We start from the raw sequence: 12,480 nt of genomic DNA, 5'->3' as shown, positions 1-12,480 counted from the left end.
ATGGATTCTTAATGTTGAAACAGTAAAGTGATAATTATTACTTATAGTTATTTTATACATTCAAAATTATAAGTTATCTTAAAAATCAATTAATTAGAACCATGAGGCAGTCGAGGTAAAGTCAGGTTTTGAAGCTGGGCAGTTAAAAGTCTCATGCCAGCCTCATCGCGTTCTTAATTCCTTTCCTTTCAACTTCGCATTTGGCATAATTTCAGTCTTGCCTTGAAATAAACACAATGCTGGAAAAATATGCCCCTCCTCCAGATTTCGTAGATAAAAATCTCCTGATTTCCAGTTTACTCTGACTTTTATCATTCACTCATGTTTATTGCATAGTATTTTCTAAGCTATTTGAGACCAAGTTGCAGACAAGGCGCACTTTGTCAGTTTAAATACTTTAGTGTATATGTCTTAAAAATAAGGACAGTTGCATATATAACCACAGCATAATTTTGAAAGAAAAAATTATCAAAGAAAAAAAATACACAATAGTATTACCCAATCTGTAGACCTTTATCCAAACATTATTAACTGTCCCAATAATGTACTTTTTAGCAAAAGAAAATTCAAGACCAGGGCTACTGGTGTAGCTCAGTGGTAGAGCATGTGCCTAACATACTGGAGGCCTTGGGTTCATTCTCCAACACCTCAAAAAAAGAACACAAAAGAAAAAAACAAACTCTAGATCATGTTATCTTTCATTCAGTTGACTTTTTTTTTTTTTTCTTTTTTTGCGGTACTGGGGTTTGCACTCAGGCGCTACACCTTGAGCCGTTCCACTCTTTTTTGTGTGTTTTTTTTTTCAAGATAGGGTTTCACAAACTGCCTGGATGAGGCTTCAAACCTCATCCTCTTGATCTCTGCTTCCTGAATAGCTAGGATTACATGTATGAACCACTGGCATCTTCTGTCATATTTCTTTAGTTTTCCTTAATCTGGAAGAATTTGTCATTTTTTGTCTTTTACAATATTGATAGAAAGAGTAGAGATCAGATATTTTGTGGACTGTCCTTCATTTTGAGTTTTTCTCTGTTTTGGCATGATTAGATTTAATAAGAGAAAATTTCTGAGATGTCTTCATTTAATTAAAAGGGCCAGAGGGTGGAAGGGAGGAGGAAAGGGAGGGATTAATCAGTTAATAAGCTACAGGCTAAGAGAATAAAAGATCATTTCACATTCTTGAATGTATGTTAAAATCTTAACTTAGCTCTCAGACTGGAGGCATGGCTCAAGTGAGAGTGCCTGCTTTGCAAGTACAAAGCACTGAGTTCAAACCCCAGTCCCACCAAAAAAAAAAAAAGTGTCTTTAACTCAAATCCCATCACAACCCTATAAGTGACATTGCATCCCATTTACAACCCCAACCAATCTAGAAGTGCTTTTTTTTTTTTCTTTTGATAATGGATTGAACTCAGGGCCTTGTGCTTTCTAAGCAAGTGCTTTACCATTTGAGTCGTGCCCTTGTGTGTGTGTGTGTGTTTTTTTTTTTTTTTGTGGTGCTGGGGCTTGAACTCAGGACCTACACCTTGAGCCACTCCATCAGCCCATTTTTGTGAAGGATTTTTTCTAGATATGTTCTCTTGAACTATTTGCCTGGGCTGACTCAAAAGAGAGCCTCCTGATCTGTGCCTCCTGAGTGGTTTTTTACTTTTCTTAGTTCATTTTCTAGATAGGGTGTTTTGCTAGTGGAGTGGATCAAGTGGTAGAGCATCTGCTTAGCAAGTGCGAGGCCCTGAGTTCAAATCCCAGTGCTGCCAAAAAGAATTTGATAGGGTCTTTTTTTTTTTTTTTTTTGCAGTACTGGAGTTTGAACTCAGGGCCTCATGCTTGTTAGGCAGGTGCTCTACCACTTGAGCCATTCCACCAGCCCCAGATAAGGTCTTGCTGTTAACTTTGCCTCAAATAGCTTTGAACCCATCCTCTTGCCTCAGTTTCCTGAGTAGCTGGAATTAGAGGCATGTACCATCACCCCCTGCTAGAAATGATTCTCGTTATGGACTGTCCTCCAATCCCAAAGCTGTCTTCACTTCATGTGATACCACCCCTCTTATCTATAGCCTATGTAGGTTCAAAGTTAACAATTTATACCTTCACCAAATTTTCATTATAAAAATGTTTTTCTTAGTTCTGGTTCAGCAGACATTTTTCCAACTGCTATCTAGCCTTGTGCTGGGGACTGCAGGATTTGTCTCAGGACTAGTCATTTCTTTCTAGCTAGCATCTATAATGGCTAAACTCTTTCACTTTAGCAATCTCTTGTCAAGATTTCTGATACAACAGATCCAGTGCAATGCACTTTTGGTGTCAATGCCATAGACATCATATCCAGACACACATACTGTTGTTGTGCCTCATTCCTTTTGATGGTGGGTATCTCCGGTCATGGTTAAGATAGTGTCCACCAGCTTTCTTCACTGTAGTTACTATCTTTTCCTTTGTAATTAATCTTGTGAGGAAATACTTTGAGGGTATGCAAATATCAGTAGTCATCAATATTGATGACCCTTCCTCCACTAGTTTTAGCATTAATTGATAATTATTACTATGATGGTTGCCAAATGGTAGTCTTCTAACTTCATTATTCTTTCACATTTTGATCTTTTTTGGTGGTACTGGGGTTTGAACTTAGAGCCTCACACTTGCTAGGCAGGTGTTCTACCACTTGAACCACACCCCTAATCATTCTTTGCGTATTTATTAGTTGACATTCTACTTAGTGGAAAAGCCATTCCTTATTTATTTATTTATTTACATCAGCACAGACTTACAAATTACTATTTTATTTGAGCTGTGACCCACACCAATTAATTAGTTAATTAATTTTGTGGTTTTTGGGTTTGAACTTTGGTCCTCATACTTGCTAGGCAGGTGCTCTACCACTTTAGCCACTACGTCAGCCCAGTCCCCTTATTATTTGTTTTGATGTTCATATTGTGTCCCCTAAGTACTTGGCCCCTCTATACTTTTGACATGTCCTCATCCTTCATGGAGTATTTATTTACTTGCTCCGTGATGAGATGCTCCAAGCTCATCTTGTGTTTTCCCTGGAGGCAGCCATTTTTCTGAAGAGGACTTCTTTCCTTATAGTACAGAGTGTTATTTAAAAACCAACATCTGGGGCAAGATGTTCTCATCACTATGGAGGTGTCATTGCTTCTTGACTATCTCTGTAGATAGAGACACACAGATGTGTGAGGGTGTGTGTGAGTGCATGCATTTTGTTTTTCTCCTTTTTCCTTTATTCAGGAAAAGGAATGTGTTGTTATTTATTTGAAGTATAATTGTTTGTATGACATTTAGAATTCTTCCTCCTGTTTTTTTTTTTTAAGTATATGAAGCATTAATAGGGCTCCCAAAACTGGAACCATATACAAAAAGGTATTAAGCTGGGCATGGTGGTACATGACTATAATCCCGAAATTTGGGAAGCTGAGGCAGGAGGATCATGAGATTGATGCTAGCCTGGGCTAATAGGGAAGCCCTGTCTCTAAAAATAAACAAACAAAATATAATCTTTCTATCCCATTTTAATCATTACTCCCTCTGTTATTCTTTGTGTGTGTGTGTGTTCTTTTTTTGCCTGGTGCTATATTTTTCTCTGCACAATACTCAATTGGATGTTGTATTCTTCTATGAATGGAAGTTGAGGTTATTTGCAGTCCTAATGCTCAGGCAGGACACCATAGTCTTTTTATAACCTAGTCTTGTAAATGACATGTATCACTTCTGCTTTATTATATTGCTTAGAAGTGGGTCATTAAGTGTAGGCCACACTCAAGGGGAAGAATTACACAAAATGTGATTGCTAGGAGGTGGGATTATTTGGTTCCATCTTGAGACTGCCTCTCATAGGTTGGACTGCCAATTTATGTGGTTGGACCGGTTTGCAGGAGAGCTGCCAGCCACAGTGAAATTAGATGCTCTAAAAGGACCTTGCTGACCCTGTTTTGAAACCTTATTTGATCCACCCAGCTCAATTGTGCCACATTTATCAAGCATTTGCTTTTGGTCAGCCTCTTTGCCACTCGCTAAGGCTATATGAACCGTATCTTTAGAAAGCTCAGACATCTTATGAAAGATATAGACATACATGGCATTTATAATAACTATGGGAGGTCGAATGGCCCATCGCTGAGAAATCAAGCAGGAGAAATGAACTGGGATTAGAGGAGGCACAGGAAGAAATGGTTAAGCTGAGTTTTGGAGGATGAGCTGGAGGTAGGTAGGTGATTTGTGGGGATAAGGCAAGGGCATTCCAGAATACGCTGTGATTAATATATTTATATTCCACTTTCTAATTGTTAAATTTTGTTATGTTAATTTTTAGACTTAATTTCCTTTTTTTTTTTTTTAAGAGACAGGTTCTTGCTATGTAGCATAGGCTGGCTTTGAACTTGAGCTCAAACTCATGATCCTTCTGCCTCAGCCTCCAGAGTACTGAGATTACAGGTGTGTGCCACTATTCCTAGCTTCTTTTCTTTCTCTTTTTTTTGGCATACTGGGGTTTGAACTCAAGACCTTTGCTCTACCACTTGAGTCACACCCCAGCCTAAGGTTTTTCTTTTTTAAAAGAAATCCTGAAGGTGGGTGCTGGTGACTCACGCCTGTAATCCTAGCTGATCAGGAGATGGAGGAAAGCTAGCCCATGCAATAGTTCGTGAGACCTTATCTTGAAAAAAGGACTTAGAAAAAAAAAGATCTTACAAAAAAAAAAAAAAAAAAAAAAAGGACTGGTGGAATGGCTTAAGGTGTAGGCCCTGAGTTCAAATCCCAGTACTGCAAAAAGAAAAAAAAATGAAATCCTGATATCTATCTGAAGTCTACTTTATTCCCCCTTCTTCTCTACATCCTCTCCCATCTCTATCATTATCATGTGTGCCCAACTAGACATCATTTTCCACGAACTGTGAACCATAAAGTATATAGTTTTACATATTTAAAATTTTTACAAATCATTTCACAGTGTTCACATTTGTTGGCATGTTGGTATTTCAGTAACATGTTAGTAGCTATCAAATGTTGTTACATATAGGAACTATGTTTTATTTGTTGAAGTATTTTATTATAGGACTCTTTCACGCTTTATTCATTCATGCCTTATGAGACATTCCTGCTGTTACCATTTTTCACAAGGAAGCAGGCTTCCTGGAACATATCTTCGGGGACACTGTTGTAGAAGCTTCTTTCTGTATTTTTCTCCACGTGAAATTGCTGGATCATAACATGTATATTTTATTTCATCACATCAAATTATTCTCAAAAGTGTCTGTTGTAATTTTACACTTGTATCTCTGAGTTGCAAGATTCCCTCCTGCCCCTGGAATGATCATACATTAGTATTTTACCATCTGATGAGTTTGTAAGTAGTCATGTAAACACATAATTCCGGAGACATCCAAATAAAAGGCCAGAGGAGGCTTGATGTGGCGGGGCCGACTACGGGTTCCGGGTAGTGGCTTGGGGGCCCTGTGGCCGTCCCTTTGTTGCCCTGAGACCTGAGCGGAGGGTCTCACCACCGGGCGGGTGGGTGCCTGCATTGGCAGGACCGCCTCGGGTGCGGGCGCGCCCCCGCAGTTGGTTCGTCCTGACCGAGCTCCCCCGCGGTGCCGCTTGGTTCCGTCCGCGGGGCCCGCGCCTGCGCCTGCGCTGGCCGAGACCGCGGCTCCTCCCGGTCGCATCGGTTGAGCGCGCGCCCGGCAGCCCCGACTTCTGACGTTGCAACCGCTCGCGACCCTCAGCGTCCCGGAGGAGGGGCTGGGCAGAGCCGCAGGTTTGGGCCGGTGAGTAGCTACCGCCGCCACACCGCAGCCTGCCCACTTCCCGCCCCGTCCTCGCCCTCGCCGAGGTAGGCCTTCGGACGCCAGGTGGCTTCTATCCACTCCCGCGTGTCTCCTGACGGCTCCCGAGTGGCCGTTGGGACGCCGCAGGGGGCCCCTTCCCTCCGGCCCCTGACCAGTCTTCCTCACCTGGAGGCGGACTTCATCCTCCCCGTGGCCTTGCCACTGCCCGCTACGCAAGGCTGTGGTGCCTTTTTCCTCATGCTCAACTCCTGGGAGGTGGCCTCCTGTTGTCCCCTCACATGGCCCTCTCCCAGACAAGGGGTGACTAGGTCCCTCCACCCCTGGCTCCTTTAGTGCCTTTTGGTTGTAGAGTGATACTTGGTCACTAGTTTGCCCAGCAAAAAAGATTCAGTCCCCAGGGTCTCACTGTGTAGTCCCAAGTTGGCCTTGAACTCTCCATCCTCCTGCCTCAGCCTCTTAAAAAGATTTCCTTGGAATTCCTTATCATCATATGCTACTTAACCCCTCCAACAGATCGGTGTATTTTCTCTGTGTATGATGACAGGCAATGTTTCAGGCCTTCTACACACATTGTAATTGTCAGATAACTTTAGGAGGATAGCTGGATTTGAATCCAGGCGGTTTGACTACAGCGTCCTTGGTCACTCCATCATACTGGGGTAAAAGTAATACCCAGGAAAAGTGAAAAGTTGTTGTTGTCTCCATTTTTCCTGTCATGGGACACTACTTTATAGTTAAATCAAGGAAAGTGGTTGAATGGAGGAAAGTCTGTTTTTGGAGTCAGATGCATTTAGTTTCAGTTCCCAGCATAGCTATTTATTGACTGACAGCTGTTTTTGACTTAAGTTTCCTCATGTATTAAACAGTCATATATCTACCACTTAGAGTTGTTGGGAGGAATAACTTCTATAATGTCTGTAAGGTACCTAGAAACAGTGTCCAGTGCTTCAATAAATGACAGCTGTTGCTCAAGATGTTTGAATTCTATTCTTACATAGTTTTAAACTGAGCTGAGTATAAGCTGGGGAACAAAGTATCAGGAGTGTGTATGTGTAGGTGTGCATTTACCTTTTCCTTCTCTAGTTACAGAAACAAACTCATTGTAATCAGTTGATGAAGAGCTTGGTACCAAAATTTATTAAGGTATTATTTACATATAGTGAAGTGACCCAGTCTTAACTATCACTTACTGTGTACATCCATGCAACTACCAAACCAAATCAAGATAGACATATAGATACAGACATATTTTCAGTACTCTAAAAGGTTCCCTTCCTAGTTACATCCAGTGGTAACCAGCATTTTCATCACCCGTGGCTCATGCTTATAATCCTAGCTACTTGGGAGACTGAGATCAGGAAGATCGTGGTTCCAGGCCAGCCCTCGCAAAAAAGTTTGAGAGACCCCCCCTCCCCATCTCAACGGAGGAAAGCTGGATATGGTGGCATGCGTCTGTCATCCCAGTGATGGCAAGAAAGTGTAAAATGGTCCAGGATGGCCTGGACAAAAAGTGAGACCCTACTTCCAAAATAACCAGAGAGAAAACGACTGGAGGCGCAGCTTAAGAGGTAAAGCTCATGACTCATAAGCACAAAGTCAAGAGGACTCCCAATTTCTTAACAGTTCTATTGAGATATAATTCACATATCATACAGTTCACCCACTTATAATCCACAATTTGATGGCTTTTAATATATTCATAACTTGTGTAGCCATCACCCCAATTTTAGAAAATTTTCATTAACTTAAAGAGCAATTTCATACTCCCCCATCCTGAGAAAACACAAATCTACTTTTTGACTGTTGATTTACTAGTCTGGATATTTCATATAAATGGAATCATACAATTATATTTGTCGCTCCAGACTAGCTTCTTTCAGTTGTGATGTTTATAAGCTTCATCTATATTGTATGTATCAGTATTTTATTCTTTTTTATTTTTGCATTATATTCCATTATGTGTCTATACTACATTTCATTTATCAGTTGGGTGGACATTTGATTGCTTCCAGTTTGGAGTTCTTAGGAATAGTGCTTCTGTGCATACAAGTTTTTGTGTGAAGATAGGTTTTCAGGTCTGTTGGAAAGGAAATACATGGGGGTGGAATTGCTGAATGGGATAGTATATCTGATTTTTAATCTTTGAGGAACTGCTAGGCTTTTTCCAATGTGGTTGAATGTAATGTATACCCATCAGCAGTGTATGAGAATTTCCTTACCACCACTTTTTACTATGTTTTTTTTTTGGTGGGACTCGGGTTTGAACTCGGGGCTTCAGGTTTGCGAAGCAGGTGCGCTGCTGCTTGAGCCTGATCTCTAGTCCTTCAGATTTAGCTTTTTAACTTGTCTTTAATTAATTCAATTAATTTTTGTGTGGTAGGAGTTCATTCTTCTGCATGTGGCTAAACAGTTGTCCCAACACTATTGGTTAAAAAGATTCCTTTCACCAATCGAATGGTCATGGCACCCTTGCTGCAAATCGGTTGACTGTGAATGTAAGCATGTGTTTCTGGACTCTTAAATTCATTCCATGGATCCATATGTCTGTTCTTATGCCAGTGCTGCATTGTCTTGAGCTTGGTAGTCAGTTACGAAATTGAGAAGTATGAATCCTCCAACTTGGTTTTTCTTCATAAAGATTGTTTTGGACCATTCTGGGATTCTTGTATTTCCATGTGAATTATACAAACAGTTTTCACTTTTTGAAAAACAACCAGCTGGTATTTTATTAGGGATTGTATCAAATCTGTCTACAGATTTGGAGAATATTGCTCTTTGAACATGGGATCTTGTTTCAACAGTGTTTTGTAGTTTTTAGGGTATAAGTTATATGCTTTTTTTTTGAGGGGGGTTTGAACTCAGGGCTTCACATTTGCTAGGCAGGTGCTCTACTACTTGAGCCATGCCTCTAGCCCATCTTTTGTTATTTAAATTATTTTTAAGTATTGGATTTGTTTTCTTATTTTTGTTTTCAGTTTGTTCATTGCACATGAATAGAAACATTTGTTTTTCGTATTTTTATCTTATGTCCTGCAATATTGCTGAACTTATTTATTCTAATAGTTTTTAGTAGATTCCTTAGGTTTTTCTATATAAAAATCATTTTATATAGATATAAGGCTATAGTTTTGCTCTTCCTTTCAATTCTGGATTCCTTATTTGTTTTTCTTGCCTGGCTTCCTTGGCTAGAAGGTTGACTATAAGTGGTGAGCATGAACATTTTTGTCTTTTCCCTGATCTAAGGAGAAAATTTGTAGTCTTCCTCTATTAAGTATGATATTCACTATGGATTTTCATGGATGGATATTCTTTATCAGATTGGGAAAGTTCTCCTTGGGTTTTTTTTTTCTTTTTGTGCTGGCTATTGAACCCAGGGCTTTGTGCCTACTTAAAGCACAGGCTGTACTACTGAGCTACACCCCCAGCCTCAGAAAGCTCCTTTTCATTCCTAGTTTGTAGAATGTTTTTATCATAAAGGAAGGGGTGTTGCATTTTGTCAAATGCTCTCTGTGTATATTGAGATAATCATGCGTTGTTTCTACTGATACAGTATGATATCAATTGATTTTAAGATGCTAAACTGACCTTGTATTCCTTTGGTAAATTTCACTTGATCATGGTGTATAATCCTTTTTATTTAATGTTGAATTTGGATTGCTAACACTGTTTTCCTTTGAGACACAGAGTCTCACTATGTAACCTAAGTTGGCCTTGAACTCATGATCCTCCTGCCTACCCTTTCAAGTGCTAGAATTATAGGTGTGTGCCTGTAATTATAGTTGTGTGCATTCCTGGCACATCTCTTCCTTTCTCTCTTTTTCTCTCCTTCCTTCCTTCCCTTTTTCCTTCCTTCCCTCTCCCTTCTTTCCTCCTCCCTCCCTCCTTTCCTCCCTTCCCTCTCTCTTCCTTCTTTCCTTCCTTCCTTTCTCTTTCTCTCTTTTCCCTCCCTCCCTCCCTCCCTCCCTCTCTCCCTCCCTTCCTTCTTTTCTTCCTTCCTCTCTCTCTCCTTTCTTTTCTTTTAGGTACTGGGACTTGAACTCAGGACCTTCACCTTGAGTCACTCCACCAGCCCTTTTTGTGATGGGTATTTTTGAGATAGAGTCTCATAAACTATTCGTCCGGGCTGGCTTCGAACTGAAATCCTCCTGATCTCTGCCTCTTGAGTAGCTAGGATTACAGGCGTGAGCCACCACCACCCGGCTTCTTTTTCTCTCCTCTCTCTCTTGCTCTCCCCCTGCCCCCCTTTTCTTCTTTCTTTTGGTGCTGGATATCAAACCCAGGGCCACATACACAGTAGTCAAATGCTGTCCCATCAAGCTACATCCCCAGCTCTAGATTGCTAGTATTTTGTTGAGGAAATTTGTATCTGTTTGTTAAGAGCTGATCTCTTGCAGTGTCCTGGGCTGATCTCTTGATGGAAATGGGTCCTTAGCCAGAAAGGGAACATCTTCTTAGGGCTTGATTCACGGTCCTGCATTGCTGTTGTGTTTCTGCTTGAATTTGGTGGCTACTCAAAACCTTTGTTGAGAAGTTTCTCCAAACTGTTAGATGGTGCTGGACCCTTGAGTTGGCTAACAGAGTCTTGATAACAGAGTAGAGAAGAACCAGATGGATTAGAAAAGCATACAAGGAGCCAGGTGTGGTGGCTCAGGTGTGTGATCTTAGCTACTTGGCGGGTGGAGATTGGGAGGATTGCATTTTGAGGCCAGTCAGGGAAAAAGTTCGTAATAATAAAGCAGTAAAAGCTGGTGTAGTGGTGCGCACCTGTCATCCCAGCTCCAAGGGAGGTGTAGATAGGATCACAGTCTAGGTCAGATAGGTTGTAAATGTGAGATGCTCAAAGTTTGAGGCCAGCCTAGGCAGAAAGTTTGTGAAACCCCATCTCAACCAATAAAAGCTGGGTTAAGTGGTACTTGACTGTCATTCCAGCTATGCAGGAAGTATAAATAGGAAGGGTTATCCAGGCATAAATGTGAGACCCTATTCAAAAAGTACCTATAGCAGAAAGGGCTGAGGGTATTGTTCAAATGGTAGAGCACTGTCTAGTAAGCTGACACCCTGAGTTCAAACCTTAGTACCACCCCAAAAAACCAAAAATCAAAAAAACCAAAACAAACAAAAAACCATACAGTGGCCAGCCACAGGTCTGAGGTTGCATCTTCACTCTGAGGTCTGGGAGATTGAAAGAAAACTTCCATTGAGGCTCATGCTGGAAGTCCAAGAGATAAACAGAAGTCTCCATTTTGAAGACTTGAAAGGGAGGCTAGTCAAGGACAGCTGACTATAAAAAAACCTCAGAGGAGGGCTGAGAGATTGAAAGAAATCTTGGTTCTGGTTGCTGGCAGTTTAAAACATTTCTCCTGCAGATCTACATCAAGATGTGCCTCCTAGGATTCATTATATGCAGAGTAAACGAGGATGCAAGAACTAAGAGACTCAAGTGAATCTGTGAACCAGAACCAGAACTCACACCAAAGCTAAAGAAAGTCAAATAATAAGTAGGGCAAGGCAGTAAATAACTTTAGGCCTTTAAAAAGAAAAGAAAGGAAAGGAAAGGAAAGGGAAAGGAGAAAAGAGAAAAGAGAAGAAAAGAGAAAAGAAAAAGGCATGGTGGTGCATTTTTCATTAGGCCGAGTCAGGAGTTTGTGAGTATATAGGGAGACTGTGACTCAACAACAAACAGACAAAACAAAGATGAGATGAATTCTACCAAATACATAAGGCAGAAGTAATTAATACCAGTTTTCCTTGCGATATTCTAAAAAATGGAAGGGAATGGAATTCTTCCAAACATAGTGTATAAGGCCAGCATTACCCTTATACCAAAGCCAGATAAGGGCCAACAACGAAAACTAAAGACCAGGGCTGGTGGAATGGCTTAAGTGGTAGAGTGCCTGCCTAGCAAGCTTGAGGTCCTGAGTTCAAACCCCAGTCCCACCAAAAAAACCCAAAACAAAAACAAAACAAGACCCTGAAAGACCAGTATTCTTAATGAACAAAGATGTGAAAATTCTCAAAATATTAGCAGACTGTATCCAGCAGCACATTTAAGAGGATTATTACCTTGATGAAGCGAGATTTATCCCAGGGATTGAAAGATTGTTCAATATACACAGATCAATAAATATATATTACATCGACAGAATAAAGGACAAAAACCATGTGATCATCTCAACAGATGCAGAAAAGACATTTGATAAAATTCAACATTCTTTCATGGTAAAAATGCTGAACCAAATTATAGAGGAATACATTTCAACATATTATTAAAGGCCATTTATAATAAACCAACTGCTGACATTCTGAGTGGAGAAAAGCTGAAAGCTTTCTAAAATCTGGAACAAGACAAGAACACTCACTTTCTTCTTTTTCCTTTTTTTTTTGCCATATTGGAGATCAAATCGAGACCCTTCTGTCTGCTAGTCAGGCAGTCTTATTATGAAGCTGTATCTCCAGCCCTGGCTTTTTTGAGACAGGGGCTCAGTATGTAGCTCAAGTTGTTTTTAAACTTATTATGTAGCCCATGCTGGGCTGGAAGTGGCAATCATCCTGCCTCAGCCTGCCAAGTGCTGGAATTATAGGTGTGTGCCAACTCACCTGGCTAAGGGTGCCTACTTTCATCACTTCTTCAACATTGTGTTAGAAGTCCTGGCCAAAGCAGTCAGGCAATAGAGAGAAA

At 40.7% G+C, this 12,480-nt stretch overlaps 1 protein-coding gene across 7 annotated transcripts in view; it reads left to right on the top strand.

Annotated features, from left to right (window-relative positions):
• Uimc1 (ubiquitin interaction motif containing 1) overlaps positions 1-12,480 on the top strand; it is a 110,359-nt gene that overhangs the window by 21,565 nt on the left and 76,314 nt on the right. For 5 of the 7 annotated variants that reach the window (XM_074058723.1, XM_074058722.1, XM_074058720.1 and 2 more), the window contains exon 1: positions 5,637-5,780. The exons of 1 other annotated variant lie outside the window; for it this stretch is intronic. The gene's annotated coding sequence lies outside the window, so the exon portion shown is untranslated. Of the gene's footprint in view, positions 1-5,636; positions 5,846-12,480 lie in introns of those variants that run through there. One more of the 7 variants, XM_074058718.1, reaches the window with a different exon arrangement.

Source organism: Castor canadensis, chromosome 16 (genome assembly GCF_047511655.1).
Source record: "Castor canadensis chromosome 16, mCasCan1.hap1v2, whole genome shotgun sequence".
NCBI classification, from domain to species: Eukaryota; Metazoa; Chordata; class Mammalia; order Rodentia; family Castoridae; genus Castor; species Castor canadensis.
Note: the sequence above shows the minus strand (reverse complement) of the source record. Positions and strands in the feature narration are given on the sequence as shown.